The following is a 22945-nucleotide window of genomic DNA, read 5'->3' as shown; positions in this document are numbered from 1 at the left end:
CAGAGCTGACATAGGCCACGTCTACACTACAGCATAAAATCGAAATTATTAAAACCGGTTTTATAAAACTGGTTTTATAAAATCGATTTTACGCATCCACACTAGGGCACATTAATTCGGTGGTGTGCGTCCATGGTCCTAGGCTACCATTGATTTCCGGAGCGGTGCACTCTGGGTAGCTCAGTAAAATAATGAGACCAATAACTTCATTTTCCGTCCACACTAACCCTAAATCAATATAGTAATATCGATTTTAGGGTTACTCCTCTCATTGGGGAGGAGTAAAGAAATCGATTTTAAGAGCCTTTAAAATCGATGTAAAGTGCCTTGTAGTGTGGACGGGTACAGCGTTAAATCGATTTAACGCTATTTAAATCGATGTAACGCTGTAGTGTGGACCAGGCCTGAGACTCACTGTAGAGTCTTGCTGCAGACCAACAGATCTGAAATCACTGATCACCAGGTCTGAGCATTAGTCCTGCTTTGGGACAGTGTCTCTCATCCAACAAACTGCCGAGTCTGCGCTAGCAGTGAGGCTCCCTCACTAACAGCTGAAATCAGGGAGAGCTGTGTGAAGTGCAGGGCCCCAGGGGTGCCTGAACAGGGGCGAACAACACCCCAGGACTTTTAAAAATGGGAGGGCTCTGCCTTGCCACTTTGTAATGACCGTAAGGGTGAGTGAGGGTGGGGAGGGGGCCGAGAGCAGTGAGCAGGAGGAGGGGTCTTGGGGGAAGAGGCAGCGTAGGAGTGGAGGTGAGCTGGGGCAGGGGGCTGGGGGGAGGGCTGCCCGCAGCAAGTAACGGGGGTGGGGGCATGCAGGGGAACTGCTCCCTGTCCCAGCTCACCTCTGCTCCGTCTTCTCCCCTGAGCACGCTGCCCCCGCTCTAATTCTCCTCCCCTCCCAGGCTTGCCGCACTAAACAGCTGATTAGCACCGCAAGTCTGGGAGGCAGGAGAAGTGGAGCGGCGCCAGCGTGCTCAGGGGAGAAGGCGGAGCGGAGGTGAGCTGGGGTGGGGAGCTGCTGCAGGGGGGGCTGCCTGGCTCTTTGCCATGGCCCTCGCCCCTGCTCAGCCCCAGCCCTGCCCCCCCGCCCCTGCACTCACTGCATGGTCCACTCCTCTGGCTCCCAGCCATGCTGCCGGCGAGTGCTGTGGGGCGGTTCCACCCTCCCCGCAAACTTGGGAGCCAGGGGAGCAGAGCAGGCTGAGGCCCCAGGCCTGTGTGTGGGGAAGCAGAGGGGGGCTGGTCCCAGGCCTCTGTGGGGGACAGGGGGCTGGCTACTTCCTGCAGGAAGTGGAGTGACCCGGCCCCAGCCTGCTATTGCACAATCCCCAGCCACGCTGCACAGCGTGCCCCGAGAGGGAGTGGGGGGCCAAGCAGATGATCCAGCACGAGGGGGTCATTCTCACTGGTAGCTGTCCAGTGGCAGTGAGTTCAACAGGCCTTGGCACATGCTGTGTGGGGCAGGAGGTCCTTGTATTTGGAGCAGTGGGAGTGAACTGCGTGCAGTTGTGTCTCTGAGCACAACTGTGAATGTTATGGTGTGTGTGGGGGGGTTATTGTGAGTGTGGCTGGGAGTGTGATTGTTTCTCTCTTTGGGGGTTGGACTAACATGTCCCTCTGGGTGTGTTGTGTGTGAGTGTTCTTGGGATTGTGTGAGTCCCTTTGTGTGTGTATGTCAGTCACTTGCTGCAGAATACAAAAATCCTGCAAAGCCATTTCCTACTGGTTAGCCCAGCAACACACTGATACAGTGTCACAGACTCACACACACACACAGAGCAGGGCTCAGCAGAGGGCAGCAGGGACACACACGTCTCCCCTGGGCCAGCTTGGACAATTTTCCATCACTACTCAGCACAGTGCTGGTGTCCCCACACGGGAGTGGGCAGTGACCAGGCAGAGGGGGCAGACATGCTGGATCTGTAAAAGCAGCAAAGAGTCCTGTGGCACCTTATAGACCAACAGACGTATTGGAGCATGAGCTTTCGTGCGTGAATTCCCACTTCGTCGGCTAGATTCAGAAGGAAGCACTTTGGGAAAATCAGTCAAGGCCCTTAGCAGAGCTGGGACACAGACCCAGTGACCCCTGCACCACCCTGGGAGGGCAGTGGGGTTTAGTGGTCAGAGCAGGGAGGGGCTGGGCACCAGGACCCCTGGGTTCTATCCTTGGCTCTGGAAGTGGAAGGGGTCTAGAGCAGGGGGACTGGGATCCAGGACTCCTGGGTTCCATAGGGGAGACTGTTTTTCCCTGTGCTTCCCTCCCTAGAGATCCCAGCCCAGCCCCCTAGTGGAGACTGAGCAGGAGTGGGGGGAGTTGTTCTCCCACTCTGGAGTTATGATTCAAACTCCTCCCCCAGGGACTGTGACATCACAGAATCTGCCCCCCCCAACACAGAGAAAACTAGTGGGGTTAGGAGAGCTCTAGCTGCACCCACCAGACAACCCTGGTCATTGCAAAAAAACCCCCAAAGCTACTTGCACCCACAAAACACCCTCTCAGGGTATACACCCCTTGCTAGGACAGGACCTCTTGCTCCCACCCCTTTTCTTATCACCACAAGCTGCTCCCAGCCAGGCACCACACCCCATTCACACACCTTTTGTCACTACGTAGCTCAGTGGCAATCACTGCCCTGAAGTGACTCCGGTGCAGGCACTCCCCACACGAACTCCCCACACCGGATTCTGTCCACACACAGAGAATTCTCTCTGCCCGGCTCCTTCGGTTCATCTCGCTGCTCTCCCTACTGCCGCCAGACACTGCTCATCTGCATAACCCCGCCCACGGACACGTGACACCTTCTGTCCTGCTGGTTTCAAGGGAGTGAGTTGCCCTTGGGGAGTGAGCAGGTCACAGCACGTCACAGCCCCAGCGCACGTCACAGCCCCAGCCAGGGCCGGCTCCAGGCACCAGCTCAGCAAGCAGGTGCTTGGGGCAGCCAAGGGGAAGGGGCGGCATGTCGGGCTCTTCGGCAGCAATTCGGCGACAGGTCCCTCGGTCCCTCTCGGAGGGAAGGAGGTGACACCGAATTGCCACCGAAGAAGAAGGCGGCGCAGTGGAGCTGCTGCCGATTGTGATCGGGGCTTTTTTTTTCATTTTCCCGCCACTTGGAGTGGCAAAAACCGTGGTGCCGGCTCTGGCCCCAGCACATGTCACAGCTCCAGCACACGTCACAGCACGTCACAGCCTGGGGCAGGGAGATATTGGCGAAGGAGATGGGGGTAGGGAGATACCCAGGCCCATAGACCCATAGGGGCAGGGGATATTGGGGTCAGGAGGAGAGGAGAGGGGGTTGGCAGAGACCCAGCCTGGGGTGCAGGGGAAATGCCTTGGGGTGGAGGGAGGTGGGGAACAGAAGAGATATGTGTGGAGTGGTGAAACGTTGGTCCAAGGAAACTGAGTCACTCCCAGGACATGCTGTGCAGGGGGGAGCACAGGGGCAGGGAGAGAGACCCAGCCCCACAGAGCCCAAGAGGGATATTGGGGGCAGGGGAGGGGATGGAGGGATGAGAGACCCAGGGCCATACAACTCCCCTGGCTCCCAAGTTTGGGGGGGAGGGGGGAACCACCCCACAGCACTCGCTGGCGGCATGGCTGGGAACCAGGGGAGTGGACCAGGCTGGGGCTGGGTCACTCCACTTACCATGCAGTGAGTGCAGGGGCAGGAGGGCGGGACTGGGACGGAGCAGGGGCAGGGGCCATTGGGAAGAGCCAGGCAGCCCCCCCTGCAGCATCTCCCCACCCCAGCTCCCCACTGCTCTGCCTTCTCCCCTGAGCATGCCGGCACTGCTCCACTTCTCCTGCCTCCCAGGCTTGCGGTGCCAATCAGCTGTTTAGTGCAGCAAGCCTGGGAGGGGAGGAGAATTAGAGCGGGGGCGGCGTGCTCAGGGGAGAAGACGGAGCAGAGGTGAGCTGGGACAGGGAGCGGTTCCTCTGCATGCCCCCGCCCCCATTACTTGCTGCGGGCAGCCCTCTCCCCGCACCTCCCCCCAGTCCGCTGCCCCAGCTCACCTCCACTTCTACACTGCCTCCTCTGAGTGTGGCTTTTGGTTCCCCGAACCACTTGGCACCCTAGGGGGCCGACTAGTTCACCTAGTGGTTGCACCGGTCCTGGACACTGCCTATCAGCAGGATTCCTCCTCCTCCTCCTCAGTGAGATTAAATCTCCGCACCTAGACAGCTGGTCCATCTGCTGCACCACAGTCCCCCATGCCTGAGCCTCCCTGCCAAAGCCCTGCACCCGGCTCCAGAGAATTAAGTCTCACATCTCACTGGGAACTCGACTTCTTGTGCTCAGAGAGTCTCAGCCCCCCTCAGTAGCTGACCTGAGAAACACAGTGTCTGCAAAAGCAGCAAAGAGTCGTGTGGCACCTTATAGACTAACAGACATATTGGAGCATGAGCTTCCGTGGATGAATCCCCACTTTGTCAGATGTATCAGTGTCTGTCTTTTCCAAAGAAGTGCCTGGAGGGCCTTTTCTTGTGTGACCATGTGGCCTAATGGATAAGGCATCTGACTTCGGATCAGGGGATTGAGGGTTCGAGTCCCTTCGTGGTTGTGCTTTGCCAGTTTTACCTTTAGGCTAAAAGTCCTGCTCCCTTCAGGGCTGGAACCTCTTCTTGGCTGCTCAGGCCAATGCTCTGGCTTCAGCTAGAGCCCTGGGAAGGAGTTGGGGGATGGGTGTCACAAAGGCTGGGGCAGAAGTCCCAGGTGCTTCCAGTCTAGCCTTTGCCCTTCCTGACTTGCCAAAGAAAATGGGCGGCTGCCCGGGCTAGTGTGTAGAGCAGTTTCCCTCTTCCAAATGTGCGCCAGTCCCTGTGTTTGAGGGGGTTTGCTACATAGCACCTTGGGAGCCTGGGTGTTTCTCTGCTTCTCACCAGCTGGGAAAAAGCCTCTTGGGGAAAAATCTCCTGCCCCACTGCAAAAGTGAGCACCTTGAGTGGGACCAGTCAGAGGCCCCACCATGGGGGCTGGCCCTGCTTTCCTACCATCTTGTGATCTTGGCCACAGAGCATCAGCAGCCGCCCTGCATGCTGGTGACCTTCAGTGGGTGTTTGGCATGGCAGGGAGCAGCCTGGCTGGGTGTTTTTGTGCCTGTCTGAAGGCCACACATAGGCATGGTCCTGCCCCTTAGCCCTGACCTCAGTTGTTCTGTGGCTTTTAAGCCTTCCCTTGGAGCCGTCAGCACCAGCTGCCTCTGCTCTAGGTGCCCAGAGGAGGAGAGGTGTGCTGGGTCACTTTTACAGATGCCCCTTCCCTGGTACTGCCATTGCTCAGCTGCACAGAGGAGTTTTCATCCCCAATCCCTGCCTAGCAGCCCTCTGGCACCATTCCTGAGGGCTGCCCTGCCTCACTTTCTTCCTACCATATTGGGAAAGACAGCTCTCATCATTAAAGGTCAGGTGGGCCAACTAGGGGCAGAAACCTGGCATATGTTTTCCTGCTGCAGAGCCCAAGATCAGCAATTTATCTTTGGTGCAAGCACTGCTGTGCTCCCAGACCTACACAAGGAGGAATGAAAGGGCCTACCAAAGCCTAGAATTGAACTAGGGACCTTTAGACCTTCATTCTAATGCTCTCCCAACTGAGCTACTTTGGCAGCTGTACAACAGCATTTTGGCCTGTTGCTTCTCTGTCTGGGATGTTTTTGTCAGCAGTCGCACACAAAAAGGACAGGAAAATGAATGGCTGATCCACACCCCCACCGGAGGAACCCGGCACCCTTAGCTGTGGTGAGTAAGAAGTGTCTGTTGGCTGACAGGGCCTGTCCCCGAGCAGCTGGAACAGAAGCTGCTGCCTCCCCCTCGGCTCCAGGCTGTGGGAAATGCTCATTGCCTGGCTCCATGGGCGGATGCTGCTCCGTGCTCTGGAGAGCATCTGTATTGCTCTGTCAACCCCCCGTCTTCACTGAGCCAGTCTGGTAAGTGCCTCCTCCGGCCTGGCAGCTGAGAGTCTGTGCAGACATCAACCCCCCTGCCAGCCCCACAGCCAGCAGCAGTGCCAGCCCCACTCCCCAGCACCACAGGGGCACTCAATGCACTTCCTGTGGGGAAATGGCTCCTTGGTGTCCAGCTGCTAGAGTGAGAGCCAGGAGAGAGCAGTGTCTGGCTCACCGTGGGGGAGAGAAGAGACCTGATGAGTGCGGATCTCCCTCAGCCTCCCCTGCAATGCTGGTCAGTTGTATTGTCACTGTCATAGTCAGCGTTCTCCTTCAGGGCCGGCCCTAGAGGGGTCTGGGATCAAGGACAAATCCCCCTTTTTGTCCCCAGGCCCCGCCCCCACCCCACCCCAAGCCCCCACCCCTGTCCCATCTCTTCCCATCCTGCAACTTCCTGCCCCATTCCTCAACCACCCCCACCTCTTCCCGTCCCTGCTCCTCCCCCTCCCCACCCAGCGCCTCCTGCACCCCACTGAACAGCTGATCACTGGCAGGTGGGAGGTGCTGAAGGGGAAGAGGAGGAGCTTGTCAGCAAGGCCTGTAGTGGGCAGGAGAGGAGCTGGCTGCCAGTGAGTCCTGAGCACCTATTTTTTCTCTGTTGGTTCTGCAGCCCCATAGCTCCCATGGAGTCGCTGACTTGGCTTCTTTCGCGCTCTGGAGAGAGGAGCAGAACCAGGGCTATGGCTGATCTATGGGCACCAGGTGAGTGGCAGAGGCTTCAGGTGCTGAGAGTTTGCCTGACCCCTCAGGGACACAGTGTGAGGTGGTGTCCCAGGGATCTCTATGAAAGGAGAAGAACAGGATTTACTTGGGGTGGGGAGAGAATTGAGAGTGTCTCAGGGGGTTGTACAGAGGTGTTGCCCAGGTGATAGACTGGCTAAAACACAGACCTTGCTGTGAGCAGGATTCAAACCTGCACAGGGAAACCCTATTAGATTTTAACTCCCACATCTTAACCACTTGGCCATCACAGCTGAGAGTGACAAACTGCCCCAATGCCAGAGAAACTGGTAAAGAATCACAATGACCAGGTGTGAAGTCATCTGAACTACAGAATTCCCACCACAAACCTGGCTCCCAAAGCACAGGGGGGATTTGGGGTTTGTTCTCTTTGCTTAGCCATGTGCAGTCGCACAGAGAGCGCGTTTAAAAGTCTCCCCTCCCACAGAGCGGGAATGGGAAATGATTCTCAACTTGAAGCCTGATGTAGGGTGACCAGACGTTCCGATTTTATTGGAACTGTCCTGATATTTGCTTGTTTGTCCCACGTCCTGACCAATATTTGGTTGGGACCCTGGACAAACAAATAACTTTGTCCTCTTCTCCGGCACAGAGGCATAGTCTGGAGGGATACTTGCCCCACCCAAACTCCACCCCCTCATTCCCCCATTGGATCCCTCCCCAAATCCTGGCCCTGGCCCTGCCCCCAGCCCCACCCCCTCTCTGCCCCATTGGATCCCTCCCCAAATCCTCGCCCTGGCCCTGCCTCTTCCCCTAGCATGTGGCATTCTTCCTCCCTCCCAGGTTTGCACACGGGCCATGGCCATGGCCAGGAGCGCAGCACGGAAGCTGCTCCAGCCCTGCAGCCTGCGGGGCAGCGCAGTGGGGCTGGGGGCAGCACGGAGCAGGCAGGGCCCAGGTGGGCAGGGGGCGGAGACACCTGTGGGGCTGACACACTCCTGTCGGGAGCTGCCTGGTTCACCCCTTGCCCGGGAGCTGCAGGAGGGGCCCGGATCATGGCTCGGCTGCAGAGCTCGGAGCACAGGCTGGACCCAGGAGTGAGGGGATGGGGGAGCTGGGGGTGTAGCGAGGGTCAGAGCTGAGAGTTGGTTGGAGATGGGGCTGTGCCACTGCCACTTGGCGGCGGGGGGGCCCTCCGGCTTTTTTTTTTTTTGCTCTGCCCCCCGCGTCCTGATATTTCATCTTTGACATCTGGTCATCCTAGCCTGATATGAAGGGGGATGTCTGGACCAAGGGGCCAGGGACTGGCCTTTGCTAGAGAAACCACTGTCAAGTTTTAGCAAATTAGGACAAGTCAGCAAATAAAACAACCTCAGGTATCAGTAACTGCTACAGGTTGCAAATTCCTACATGCAGCAGTTTCTGGCACTACACCTGCACAGCTCTGCTCCCTGGCTCTTCTCGGGCTCCTGCTCTCTCCTTAGCTCTGCCCCACTCTCACCAAGGCAGGTCCAGCTCACATGGAGGATGGGACCGCCTGGCCTGGTGACTCTCTCATTACACTGCCTGGCCTGTCAGTGCAGCTAACTTGGAGCTTTGGCCTCTCCCCATTGTCCCTGGGGACTGTCAGTCTCAGGGTCCTGATTTCCCATTGATCCTTCCCCCTTCTATTGGTGCTGGGAACTAGCCAACCAACCCCCCCCCCACACACACACACTAAGTTTTAGTAAAGGGCCAAGAGCCCCCTTACACAAGCCAGCCCCATGAGGGTCACCGATGTGCAGAGAAGGCAGCACAAGCTGCTCCCATGGTGTAATGGGCAGCACTCAGGACTCTGAATCCTGTAATCTGAGTTCAGATCTCAGTGGGACCTTGTGTTGGCTTGTGGTCATAGGCGGCTGGTTATATACATTTGCAGTGCTCGGGCTCCAGCAATATTCAGGGCTGGGGTCCCTGCTCCAGCAATATTTGGAGCTGGGTCTCTTCCCCTGGCCCTGTCCCCCCCTGCTGCGCTGCGTCCCTGCCTGACAAAAAGCAGCGTGTGCCTGTCCCCTGCCTGCTCCTGCTGCTGGAGTAGAGCGATTCTGGGCAGAACTGCTGTGTGCTACCCCCGGGGTCCTAGTGCCCACCCTTCCACTAATGGCAAGGCAGGCTGCCCTGAGCCTCTCCAACGCCCTGAGCCCCAACCCATCCCTCTGCACCCTGATCCTCTGCCCCAGTCCTGAGCCCCCCCACAGCATGAACCCCCCATCTACAGCCCTCACACCACACCCCAATCCTGAGCCCCCTCCTGCATCATGAATCCCTCATCCTCAGCCCCTCAGCCCTGCACTCCCTCCTATCCCCAAACTCCCTCCCAGAGCCTGCACTTCTCACCCCTTCCTACAACCCCAGCCTGGAGCCTGCACCCTGCACCCCTCCTTCACCCTAATCCCCAGCCCAGGATCAGCACCCCAGACCTCCCCCTCAACCCTTTCCCAGAGCCTTAGGCAGGTGGGGGTGGATTTTGGGGGGCAGAGTTGGGGGGCCGGTTCTGGGCACCACCAAAATTTCTACAAACTTGCCACCCATGCTTGTGGTAAAGCCCCAGAGCTCAACTTCCCTGTCTCCAGCTGTGTAACAGTGAATCTTTCCCCTCCTGCTGGGTGCCTCACACCTCCTAGAGCCAGGTCTTTGGCTGGGGTGGCCACAATGGGTTAGGGCTCTAGAACTTGCTACCCTGATAGTTGGGATTCTTGCTGCTGCACCTGATGTTCAGAAGCTTGGCCCTTGTGCTTCCTACCACACGTTTCCTCTGGCCCACATGGCGCTTGAAGAAAGGAGTGCCAGGGCTGGGATTAATAGTCAGGCCTTGGCAGGAGGGAGGAAAAGTCCTAAACTGGAGCCCCACACACCTTCCCTCCTCAGTCACCTAGAGCAGAGGCAACACAGCTCTGTCTGCTAGATACCTCAGCAGAATAGGTGAGTTCATGTAAATACAGTCTGGTCCCAAAAGCCTCACCCTAACTCTGACTCGTCACTACCTTTCAGAGGAGAGCTCATTCACACCTCGCTTGCAAATCATAATTTTACATTATAAGGTTGGCCAACATTGCCAAAACCAATGCACCAATATTGTTAGCAAACACAACAGCTTGGTGACGAGACCAGTCTTTGTCCAGACTTTTAAAAAAACCAGTTATACTTTCTCAGGTACAAATATTTTTCATACATTATATCTGCTTTTAAAGTGTGTATTGACGTTTCAATTTCCATTCAAATTTGCAACCAATGACAACATTGCAGTGCTGCATGTAACTACTTTAACACCGGCGGGGTGGGGGGTTGTTGGGGAAATTCGGGGAAGGGGGTGCACAGCTCCCTGGCTGGGGGGCGTATAGCGAATGCCCAGTTTCACTGAATTGAGTCTCCTACTGCAGCACCTCAGTAGGTTACATCAGAGAGGAGCTGCAGTGTCTAGGCAGTGGGATGCCTGTGCCTTTAAGAGCCCAGCCCTGGAAAGCCCATGCTGAGAGGTGCTGCCTGTGAGAGGGGAAATAAAAAAGCCCTCTGCTCCCCCCACCCATGTTTGTAAACACTGGAGTCTCAGCCCACCGGGATAACTGTTACCCCTTGGCCCCTGCTTATGCCGGGGTTTAACCCTCTGGCAGTGCCTCCCTCTGGGCTTAACTCTGGCTCCTTCCCCCTTCCCTGACTTTGCCTTCAGTCCCTCTCCTAACTCTGCCTCCAGCTGCTTGACCCCCCGACCAGTCAATTTCCACCCCCTGCTCAGACCCCGGCCACCCACTCCTCTGATTTGCCTCCCTTTGCCCCTTTTTAATCCCTGTAAAAAGCAGGGAGTGCTGGGTCCCATTCTCTGGAGAGAGGGCTGGGCGCCTGGCCCCTGCCTGCCCAGTGCTCAAAGTGCCCCATGATCTTGTGGATGTTTGCTGAGTGCTGCAGGGTCACCCGAAGGGGGAGAGAGACGTGGTTAGGAGGTGATGCAGCCAAGGGTGCCTCACCCAACACTGAGATGCAGCCACCTCTGGGGTGAGTTACACAAGTCAGCAAATGAATATGGAACAAGAAATGCACTGAAAGGATTGATTCAGCTGCAGGAGGTGGAGAAAACCAGAAAAAGCAGTATCCCTGGATCCCAACCCTGCCCCTCCCCCACTATACCCCCTAATCTCCACTCCCCTCTCATATTTGAGGGGAGAACCCAGGAGTCCTGGTCCCCAGCCTTGCCCACCCCCATATTTCGATATGGCTCCATCCAACAGCTGCCTCCACAATTGTAGGGCATTGCCATGGGGCACACCGGGGCCTGCCTGTTTGCACAGGATGGGCAATGCCAGTGCCCCAGGATGGGGAGAGACGATGCTAAGGGAGAAGCAGGCAGCAGACAGCTCCCATGACAGAGAAAGAAATGCTAGGGGGTGCTGTGCTGCAAGGAGTGAAGGGGGTTGGCAGGGAATGGGAGGATCTTCCCTCACAGCAGGTGCGTCTGTCTCCCTCCCAATTCCTACCCAGCCCTACCCCATCCCAGGCAAATCCCGGCCCAGCTACCAGGGTTAAATTTGACCTGGATTCCCCAGCTGCTGGGGGTGGGGCGTGGGGCTGGGGAGCATGAGCCTCTACTCCCCCTTCCCCAGACACAGTTGCATGGGCACAGACCAAAGGAGACTGCAGCACTGCTGCCTAGAGGAAACTGAGGCACCAGCCAGTGACAGACACATCATGGCTCTCCTAATCCTCATCCTCTTTTCCATATACAACCTGGTCAGGGGAGGGGGGGTAAACTCAGGGCAGTTGCATAGTTAACCTGTGGAACTCCTTGCAAGAGGATGTTGTGAAGGCCAAGACTATAACAGGGTTCAAAAAAGAACTAGATAAGTTTATGGTGGATAGATCCATCAAGGACTATTAGCCAGGGTGGGCAGGGATGGTGCCTGTAGCCTCTGTTTGCCAGAAGCTGGGAATGGGCAATAGGGGATGGATCACTTGATTATTCCCTGCTCTGTTCATTCCCTCTGGGGCACCTGGCACTGGCCACTGTCAGAAGACAGGAGGATACTGGGCTAGATGGACTTTGCATCTGAACCGGTCTGGCCGTGCTTCTGTCTCCCTTGGAGCAGCAGTGACACCCAGTGGGCAGTCAGAGTAATGCACAGAAGGTGTTTTGCTTGGCGCAGAAGTGACACCAAGTGGCCAATCAGGGTAACACACAGAGTATGTCTCCCTTGGAGCAGCAGTGACACCTCGTGGTCATTCAAGGTAATGCACAGAAGGTGTTTCCCTTGATACAGCAGTGACACCCACTGGTCAGGTGGCGTAATGCACAGCGTGTGTCTGCCCTCTATGAGCAGTGACAACCACGGACCAGTCAGGGTAACGCACAGAGTGTGTTTCCCACCAATCTGGGTAAGGCACAGAGCATGTTTCCCATGGAGCAGCAGTGACACTCAGTGACCAGCAGGGGTGGCATCAGACTCTTCTCCTTTAGTGGGGGACTGAGATGGGCTAGACAAAAAAAACTGGGGGGCTGTGCCCCTCATCACCTGGCCCCACTCTTCACAGGGACCATGCCTCTGTTCCTTCTCAGTTAAAGGCCAGGCTCATCTCCTCTCCACCCGGCTACGGTTTACAGCAATACAAACTTTATTAAAATAAAATAGTAAACAGGGTTTACTTTAAATATTCTAAATCTGTCCAAATTTCTGTACTGAATCCAAAGTTCTCTTAAAGATCCCATCAGTAACCAAAACCTAAATAAAAAATTGAAACCAAAAACAAGGCTTAATTTAAAATCCAAACATTAAGAAAAACTTTGTTTGTAAAAATAAAAACTAACAAAAGATGTAAATTAATAATTTCAACATTTTATCAAAAAAGTGTGCTACAGCAGAATGATAAAATAACATCAAATAAATAAGCATGACGACTAAAACCTCCTATAAAGGAATTGAATCCTTGAATACTGGTCAAATCTGTATAAGATATGCAGAACTATGTCAAAACTGGTGTTGCAGGTCAGCCATTCGAATCCAGCAAATATCAATTAAAAGTTCCATTCCAACTAAAAAAACCGAAACAACCCAATAAACCAAAATGGTCACAGCCTGAAACAAACCTACACAGAAGGAAAATTAAACCTGTACCAACACTGGAACAAACTATGTAAATTTCTAATTCTAACTTCTTGTTTCTCCCAGGAGGAAGGTGTTTTGCACCCCAGTAACCAGGCTGTCACTGCAGCATTCCTTTCACTAAATAAGATTTGTACCAAATATAAATTGCCCTCCAATTTCTCTAAGAGAAATTGAAATTGTATCTTTGCACTAATATCCCAAGAGTGCAAGTCCATCCCCTCAGAGCAGCCCCACACCCTGAGGCCTGGGGAGAATCCCAACTGGTTTGTGCATTTGTAACCCTGGGGCCTGAAGCTGATGAGAGAAAGGGAAGTGAGCGATCTTGGAGCTTTCTGATACCACCTGTGGGGAGCACAGGGATTTGACTGAGTGACATCCTGGCTAATTTTCACCTTGTTCTCTGCCAGCAGGCTCCGCTGGAGAGCTCGGGAGTGACTTGACCATGGCAGCACCCTATTTACATATTAAAAACTGGCATTTTGGGGCCAATGGGGTGAAATGTGAGTACTTTTGGGGTTGGGACCCACATGAGAAGGGATGTGGACAAATTGGAGAGAGTCTAGAAGAGGGCAATAAAAATGATTAGGGAACTGAGACACATGACTTACGAGAACCTACAGGCCATATCCTGTATGTTAAGCTAAGGCAAAGTTAGCATATCTATATTGTGACCTTTTACTCAGAGAGGAAAATCGACCTTTATCATGTTACTTAAATAGATAAGTACCCTTGTCTGCCTAAGACCTTTACCTAGATCAATCGACAATGCAGAATGGCATAGGGTTTTTTTCAGTGTTGTGCCCACAGATTTAACAGGTACACTACAAGGTAACTTATGTGCATATGTACATGTCATCAACAAGCACAAACATACTAGCCTATGAAGTAAACGTATCCTAATGTTTTGTGGGTGAGGAATGAAATTTGGGCATAGGAGGAAGGATTTCCAGCCCTTGTGCCCTATAAAAGAGGGAACCCACCTCGCTAGAGCACTTTGCTCTATCATTCTGACTTACTTCCTCCATTCTCTCTCTATGTACTATCAGTAGGCTGTACTTGTTCTTAAACTTTAAGTTTCAAGGGAACTAGGCTAAGTTCGGTTTCCCTAAGTTTTTAGTCTTTGTTTATTAGGTTTTGATTTTAAGTTTAACATATTCAAGTGAACCCTAAGTAACACCAGCTTTTTCTAAGCACTGCATCTTTCACTTAAGAATTGAGAAACCTGAACTGCAAGGCTGGTCCTGTGTCTCTTACCACCAGGTTTTCAAGGAAGGCTGTGAGTATACTAACCAAATCTTTGTTGCATATAATGCCATATGTATCTTTTGAATAGCAGTAATGCAAATGTAACTTTGTAACTCAATTAAATTAAATAATATGTAAGCTAATCAATTACATTTTCATCAAATTATCCAAATTAATATTATTAGTACACCCTAAATCAGGTTACATGGGACAGAGAGTTGGAGTGCAGAGAGATGAAGACACTAGTTCTAGGGGTGCCGACTCTGAGGTGGGGTTAGAATGAGACATTCAGGGTGCAGTAGAGAACTCAGGGTTAGGATAGAGAATTGGGCTGTGAGTGCTCTGGAATGAGGCCAAGAAAAAGAAAACTGAGATGCAAGAGAGAAATCAAGCTAGAGCAAAAACCAGAGAAGAAATGTGCGATTTGAGCTGCACAGAGAAAAAAAACCCTCTCCCTGTCCCCTCTCACCAAAGCATCTAAGAACCAGATGAGAGACATCTCTCCCCCACTGCAACAATTCCAGTTGACCTAGACTGAGGAAGGAAATCTTCTCCTTTGCAGCACTAGCAGACCTGAACTGAATCATGAACACCTCATCCCCTCCCTCCCGCCTGCCTCCAATCTGGTGTTCCTGGCGTGGGAAACGGGAGGGGCTTCTCTCTTCTCCATTTGGGACATGGCGGGATGAGAGAAGTCCCGTACAAGGAAGTGGAAGGAAATGTAAATCTGTAGGCTTTGCCAGCTGAAGACTGTCTGATAGCGAAACTCGCTATCCCATCCACCAGCAGCAGTTCTTGGTCTTGAAATGGGCCATCACTGAGAAATTTCGAGACTACTTGTGTGGTGCTCAGTTTCAGGTGTGGACAGAGAACAATCCACTGACTTATGTGTTAACAAGGACTAAGCTGGATGCTACAAGGCAGAGATGGGTGGCTACTTTTGCTAGCCATAACTTTGCATTCAATACCAATGAGTTGGTATAATAGGGAATGTGATTTATCAGGACCATCAATTCTTGGCTAGGGGGAGAATGTCAGCAGGGTAAGAATGAACTCTACCCTGCCATCTGTTGGTGATCTGTTGTAAAGGCCTTTTGAGGCTGATGTCATTTGCATAGTTCCACCCACCCCGGATTGCATGATGGGAGTGCTTGTCCAAAGGGTCATTTCGGCTGCTGTGGGATCCCCAGTCTCTTTCTTATTAGGACAGGGGTAATAAAGTGCAGTTATTCCAGTGATATGAATCAAAGACAGTAGAACGGAACTTAGCAGTTCATGATTTCGGGACTCACTCGAACCTACATAAAACTCGTTAGGCAAGGCACATGGGTTCCAAAGGATAGTGAAATAAGAGAGACTGAAAAAGAATATTTGTGTTTAGTGTAATGGATTGTTTGTAAAATCTCTAAATGTGGTTTTTATATTCTTTGTATCTCTTTAGTTTAAAAAGAAAATTTTTTATAGCTTGAATACATATTAGGTTCTATACCACAAATATAAAATCATTAATAATTAAATGCAATTTTTAGAGAAGCATAAGTTACTGAGTTTTTGTCTTATTTCTACACTGAAAGTTGTAAACAACTCCCTAGTGGGGGAAGATGTTCCTTACCACTCAAACAGCAAGGAAATTTTGCAGATTGGACTCCAGGAGATCAGGTCTGGGGCACAGCTTTTGTGACACACAAATGATCTCTGAAACCAGATTCTTAGTCACAGGTCAGCAGATGGGTTTATGCAAACACTGGACTCTGGGACCAGAGCTGGGAGGGGGAGTGTCACAATTTTTGTGGCACATGCACCACCTTTGCAACCAACCTTTGCTACATCACTCCATAACACCACACACAGCAGCCTTTTACCTCTCAGAACCAAAACATACCCTGAAAGAGATCAAACAGCATAAGCTTAAGACAAACGACTGAAGCACTAACAACAACTCAAAGAGATTTAAAAACGCTTCTGTATTTACACACCAGGGACAGTGGGAAGAAAAGCAGCAGACACAAGCACCAGCCAGCAAGAACCAAATAAACATCCATCCCTACCACCCAGTGGCTTTGGAACCCAGACCCCTTAATGGGTGAGTACCTTGCGGGCAAGGGTGAAGCTCTCAGGCCTCAAATGCCAGGTATAGTTACTCTCTCCTTGATCCAAAATGAACAGGAAAATACACTGCATTACTCCTGCCCCAATAACAAAGAGACTGGGGATCCCACAGCAGCTGAAATGACTCCCATCATGCAATCCGGGGTGGGTGGAACCATGCAAATGACATCAGCCTCAAAAGGCCTTTACAACAGATCACCAACAGATGGCAGGGTAGAGTTCATAGCGACCCTGCTTAAACTAGATTGTGGCAAAGATTCAAAAACACTGAACGTTCAAACTCACCAAACGCGGGTCAATCCATCCTCATCATCGTATCCGCTTGTTATACTCCACACCTGAACAGAGCCCTCACATGGACAACATACCCTCCTAACTCAGTGTCTGTACGTTAACCTTTTACCCCCAGTTGGGGCTATTGCAGATTAGGTATTCCCTATGCCACCCGATCTTAAACCGAACTTCGCACCCCCTGGGTAATCTGTACGTTGTTCCCTGATCACCAGAAACTTCTGCGCCTAAACGCTGTACAGTACACTTCTTTTTTTCTTTCAAAGTCATCTTAATAAAATGTTGACATTTGTTTGAGATCCTGGCTCCTGCTCCTTTGCAAGGCGTGTGCATTTGCTCCGGGTTTTAGTCTGCTAAGATAGCGAGGGGGGCCGATTGAGCCAGAGGCGCTTGCCTGCTGCAGACATGGATCCAAGGCTGAACCTCATCCCCCACGAGCTGAAGGCTTAACTGAAAACAGTTTAAGAAGTGCTCCCATCTCCGGCACTCAGCTACCCAGCTCCCAGTGGGGTCCAAACCCCAAATAGATCCCTTTTACCCTGTAGACGCTGTAAAATCCTGTGACCAGGGCAGCTGCCTCGCAGCCTGCGCATCTGCCTGCCAGCATGTGAGCGCATAAGGCACTAGTCTGGATAGTGCCAGCTGGGTGGCAGGACTGTGAAGAGCCAGCAGAGTGGTGCAGTGGAAGCGTGCTGGGCCCATTACCCAGAGGTCAATGGATCAAATCCATCCTTGGCTACATGTGTGCTTGTTTCTTTTTCCCTCCGGGCCTTCCAGCGAGGTGGTGACCAGCAGAGCAGCAAGAGGTGGCTGAGGCGGTGGCCTGCCAGAGAGCTCCCTGGCACCTCTGGCTGCCTGGGCTGAAGGCAAGAGGGAGGTTTGGGTGTGGCAAGGGCCTCCTGTCCCAGAATGAGGTTGCAGTGCTTCCTGGTCCCCTTTTCCCACCCACCCCGGCGGGCTGTGGGAGAACACCAGGGAGGCTCTCGGGGCGCTGGGCAGCGCTGTGTGGCTGTCAGGGGAAAGGGCCGAGGCTACCGACTCGACCTGCCATTGACTCGCGTGGCTCTGCGCGCCATCAGCCGGGGCGGGCCAGGCTGCGCACGTGACTCAGGCTTGGGCAGCATGGCCACTCTTTCCTGACGAGGCATGAGGCAGGCCAAGAGCTTTGCACAGCCTACAGGGAAGTGGGAGGGAGGTGTCTTTGAGCCGGCGTGTCTCGTCCGCTTCTCCCTTGCCACTTGGGCGGAGGCGGGAAGGGAGCAAAATGTTCCCGGCTGAAAGTTTTTGTGCTCGGCCTCGAGGATTAAGCCTGAGCCTCCGGCATGGCTGCTGGGAGAGGGGTTTCTGAATGGCATCCAGCACGCTCTTTGGGCCACCACCTGAAAGCACTGAGGCCAAGAGGCAGCAAAATGGGACTTCTGAGGCTCCCCGCAGGCCTCAGGGAAGCAGCACAGGCTCATCACCGTCCCTGAGTGGGCTCGAACCACCATCCTTTCGGTTAACAGCCAAACGCACTAACCCATTGCGCCACAGATAGGCAAGGCTGTATGGAGCCCACAAGTCAGGAATCAGCTCAGGGTACACTCTAGCATATGCATGCAGCTCTTAGACAAGCAACAGCAAGGAACTGGACTGGTATGCAGTGAAAGTTCTGTGGGAAGGAACCGAAAAGAGCACTGGGGCTGCGGTACAGCGCTTGCACATACTTTCTTTGGCCTGTTTTGCTGGAAGAGTTAGTAGGGTGAAATTTTTAGTCATAGGTCAGCAGGTGGGTTTATGCAAATACTGGACTCTGGGACCAGAGCTGGGAGGGGGGTGTCACAATTTTTGTGGCACATGCACCACCTCTGCAACCAACCTTTGCTACCTCACTCCATAACACCACACACACACACACACAGCAGCCTTTTACCTCTCAGAACCAAAACATACCCTGAAAGATATCGAATGGCATAACCCTAACCCTAAGGCAGTGGGGCTCCTCATGTTTCTGTGTTCCACACTTTGATTTCACCCATCACGTATCAAGTGTGAACTTCTCAGGCACTAGAATAGCGTTAACATGGAGCCACAGACATTCTTCTTGGGCATTCTGACTCTATCTTGGCACCCAGGTGTTGAAGCAGCTGGGATTCTTTTCGTATGCTTAGAAGGCATGCTGTTTCTATGAAGTCCAAGCAGCATCAGGGGTGGGGATAACAGTTTCTTCCTGACAGGGATTTTTATTCCTTTCCCCCAGAGCTCAAGCTGATGGGGGCAAGTGTTTGTGCATGTCTCTGCCTCCTCATGGGTGTGTGAAGGGGAGCAATCAACCAGGTCTTTTGTCCATGGATGATCCACAGTGGCTTGTCTGATGTCTCAGTCAGGGCCTTCTCTTGTTGGAAAGGAGATGATGCCTCTTCTGGTAAACTAGCATTTCACACTTGATAATGCTTCTCTCCTGACTGGTGGCAGGGTGGCGGCAAGGGGGTTTACAGCTGTAGTGCAACGCTTATGGATCACCTTACAACATGGGCTACGGCTATTATAGGTGAAAATAATGCATGCAGCAACTCACGAGCTTGTCATAAAATCTAAACAGTAAACACATTTTTATGAATCTAATGCCTGTTTTAACAACACTAACAAACAGGTGAGCAAGACTAGTTTCCAGCCATGCATTTGTCACTTTTCAGTAAGGCCTAGGGGCCTTGGCATGAGCTGGCACCTGGTCTGCCAGTGTCAGAAGAGGATCTTCCCTCTCTTATCCCCAGGTGTCTGTACTGGTAGCAGTACTGTTCAACTTATTCATAAATGATCTGGGGAAAGGGTAAACAGTGAGATGGCAAAATTTGCAGATGATACAAAATTGCTCAGGATAGTTAAGTCCCAGGCAGCCTGCGAAGAGCCACAAAGAGATCTCACAAAACTGGGTGACGGGATAACCAAATGGCAGATGAACGTCAGTGCTGTTAAGTGCAAAGTAATGCACATTGGAAAACATAATCCCAACCATCCCTATAAAATGATGGGGTCTAAATTAGCTGTTACCACTCGAGAAAGAGATCTGGGAGTCATTGTGGATACCTCTCTGAAAACATCCACTCAATGTGCAGCGGAGTGTTGGGAATCATTAAGAAAGGGATAGGTAAGACGACAGAAACTATCATATCGCCTCAATATCAATCCATGGTATGCCCACATCTTGAATACTGCGTGCTGATGCCGTCGCCCCAATCTCAAAAAAGATCTATTGGCATGGGAAAGATTCAGAAAAGGACAACAAAGATGATGAGGGGATATGGACCAGCTTCCGTCTAAGAAGAGATTCATAAGATTGGGACTTTTCATCTTGGAAAAGAGACGACTAAAGAGGGATATGACGGAGGTCTATAAAACCATGACCGGTGTGGAGAAAGTAAATAAGGAAGAGTTATTTATTCCTTCTCATAACACATGAACTAGGGGGTCACCAAATGAAATTAATAGGCAGCAGCTTTAAAACAAACAAAAGGAAGTATTTCTTCACGCACCACACAGTCAACCTGTGGAACTCTTTCCCAGAGGATGTCGTGAAGGCCAAGACTATAACAGGCTTAAAAGAAGCACTAGATAAATTCATGGAGGATAGGTCCATCTGTGGCGCTTCGCCAGCGGTATCACTAGCTAACCCCAGTTTGCCAGAAGCTGGGCATGGGCGACGGGGGATGGGGCACTTGATGATTCCCTGTTCTGGTCATTCCCTCTGGGGCATCTGGCATTGGCCGCTGTCAGAAGACAGGATACTGGGCTAGGTATTTAACTTTGATGGCTAGCTGGGAAGATGGTAAATCAGACAGAGCCCCTTCAACAAACCTCTTCATTTCCTTGTTATTACCTGACACACACACACAGGGCACTGCCCCACCTGACCAGCAGGGGTCACTGCCCCAATTGGGGGATATACAGAGGGTATTGCCCCACAGGGATGCCAGGGATCAGTGCCTGCCATACCTGGCACAGGGGTAGAGGGGATAGGGTGACCAGATGTCCCGATTTTATAGGGACAGTCCCGATATTCGGGGCCTTTTTCTTATGTAGGTGCCTATTATCCTCCACCCCGTCCCAATTCTTCACACTTTCTATCTGGTCACCCTGGGGGGGAAAGGGGACTATACAAAGGGCACTGCCATACTTGGCCACCAGTGCACATCCCTAGTCGGGGAGTGATACACACCAGAAGCAGGGCTCATTGCCACAAAGGGCTTGGAAGATACCCAGGGCACTGCTTGACACAGCCACCCAGGCACCCTGCCACCTTGGGGGAGGTGAAGAATACACCTTGGGCACTGACTCCTCTGGCTACCAGTGGTCACAGGCCCAATGCAGGGGTTGGGAGAAGTAAATACACACAGGGACTGCCCCACCTGGGCAACACGAGTCACCGAGATGAGAGTGGGATACGCAGAGGGCTCTGCTCTAATGGCTGATATACGTACAAGGCCCTGCCTCACCTACCAGCCAGCACTCACAAGCACAATGGCAGTAGTGGGGTCACACAGACAACTGACCTCAGTTGCCACCAGGGTTCTCTGCAGCAATGCCAGGGGGGATACATGCCAGGCATTGCTGCCCCTCGCCACCAGGAGTCACTGCTCCTACAAGAAGGCACCTACAGGACACTCCCGTGCCTGGCCAGCAGGGGTCACTATCACTGGGGAGGGGCTATGGGGAAGCGGAGAAAGAGCAACTAACTGCAGTGGGGAAAATCACAATCTGCCAGGGAGAAAGAATGGACTCTGCTAGGACATCGCACCAACTCCGGCCAGGCTGGATACCAGCAATTCGGGGCTGAAGTAGCTCCAGCTAGAGGCTGGGCAGAGGCAGGTGACCTCTGTTTCTGCGCTGAGCAGGCTGCTTTGGCAGCAAGGAGGGACAGGGAACCCCCCGGTCAGGGTGTTGCTGCCCAAGGAGGGGGAGATCTGCGGCACTCTTTGGAGTAGCTGGTTAAGCAGCCGTGAGCCACATGCTTCTCCCTGCCTGAGCTCTCCAGCACCACATTACGCACAGGTGTGCGCTGGATGTAGGCACCAGTGTAACAACAGGGCCAGACTCTGCTGAGTGCTGCCTGTGAGAGACAGGGACAGAGTTGGACGGGCAGATGGGGGCAGGAGATCACAGAGCCAGCGGCCATGAGCTGAACCCATCACAAGTCCAGCCTGTGACATCACCATCCGTCCCTACAGCTCTCCATCTGTCCCGCTGTCTGTCCAACCCTCAACCCCCCATCCATCCCCAGTGTATGCCACACACACCCCTTCACCCATCTACCTCACACACTCATCTATTTCCTCATGCATCCTGCTGTCCCTCTGACTGTCCCTGCAGTGCCCAGCACAAGGACGCATAGTGGACCCTGAGCGAGGCTTTTGGGTGATGCAGTAATGGAGCTAGTGGGTGAAAGGGGCATCTCTAATCCCAGCCCCACTTCTCCTCTGCCCAAAGCCATGACCGTGAGCCCATCCCTCTCAGTCTCAGACCTCACAGCCCCAAAGACATGACTGGCCACTCACACTGTGACCCAGTTACAGCAATGAGGTCTCCCCGAAGATAGGGGGTGGGAGGAGCAACCCCCTTATCCTGGCAGGCAGGACACATCCTTCCCAGTATGGCAGAGATCCTGCCCTTGGGCAGATAGACCAAGCTGAGCCCATAGGAGACTGGGGGAGGGGGAGCAGAGGAAGAGAATGCAGGCAACTGAACATGACAGGTGTCCATGAAAGGAGAGACAGAGAGAGTTTGAGTGAAAGTTGGCCAACACAGAGAGAGAAACCTAGGAGGAAGAAAGAAATTCAGAACAGGGAGTCACCCTCATGGATCCAACTTTCTGCTAGGGAGCACATACCACTCCTGGCCAGAGAGATGATCAGCCCTCGCAAATGGCAACATCATCTTCCTTGAAGCCACAGATAGTCTGGAAGCCCACACCCAGATAATGGGAAGTCCCTGCCTGGAGCCAGGACGGCTGTGACCAGAGCCCTTCCCAAACCAGATACACATCTCACCAACAGAGACGGTTACTCTTGTCCCAGTTGGGCAGCTCTTGCCTGGCATCAACAGGATTCACGCCGTCACTGCTCTCGATCACTTTCTATCTCACCTCAGGGCTGGACTCCATCCCCGTGACTCCTTTTCCCTTGGTATGAAACACAACACAAGAGGAAAAGAAAAAGCAATGGTGGTGAGGTTCCTCTTCTCGCTACTCCTGCACCCCAGGGTTTCGGCTTCAACCCTCCTCCCATTCTGCCATCACAGCTACAATTAGAAATCTGAGCCCGGGGCTCACACCTGCTTCTCTCCCCAATCCTAGGCCCTGTCCAGCATGTCTCTCTCCACAGAAGTCACCTGGCCTCATCTTACACTCCATCTTCATATTGCTCTTCTCCTTCCCAGAGCTCCTGATCTGCTCCTCAGACTTGTCTGTCCTCAGCTCTGCAGGCAGAGGGGAAGGGGCATGATGGGAACACACACACCCCATTCCAGACACCACACAGCATCCACAGGGCGACCAAAACAGCTCATCTTCG

General features: G+C 52.9%; 1 long non-coding RNA gene and 2 other non-coding genes across 3 annotated transcripts; 2 read left to right on the top strand and 1 right to left on the bottom strand.

Annotated features, from left to right (window-relative positions):
* The first annotated feature begins 3172 nt into the window (after positions 1 to 3172).
* LOC115640001 lies at positions 3173 to 22509 on the top strand. The gene is made up of 4 exons (XR_003997788.1): positions 3173 to 3183; positions 4363 to 4366; positions 15206 to 15212; positions 22432 to 22509. It is a non-coding gene; the product is annotated as an uncharacterized LOC115640001 (long non-coding RNA).
* TRNAR-UCG lies at positions 4491 to 4563 on the top strand. The gene has a single exon. It is a non-coding gene; the product is annotated as a tRNA-Arg (tRNA).
* Positions 5532 to 5604, bottom strand: TRNAF-GAA. The gene has a single exon. It is a non-coding gene; the product is annotated as a tRNA-Phe (tRNA).
* Positions 22510 to 22945: the final 436 nt, after the last annotated feature.

The sequence above is a fragment of the Gopherus evgoodei genome, unplaced genomic scaffold (assembly GCF_007399415.2).
Source record: "Gopherus evgoodei ecotype Sinaloan lineage unplaced genomic scaffold, rGopEvg1_v1.p scaffold_172_arrow_ctg1, whole genome shotgun sequence".
NCBI classification, from domain to species: domain Eukaryota; kingdom Metazoa; phylum Chordata; order Testudines; family Testudinidae; genus Gopherus; species Gopherus evgoodei.
The sequence above is the reverse complement of the archived record's forward strand: the minus strand, read 5'-3'. Positions and strand labels throughout refer to the sequence as shown.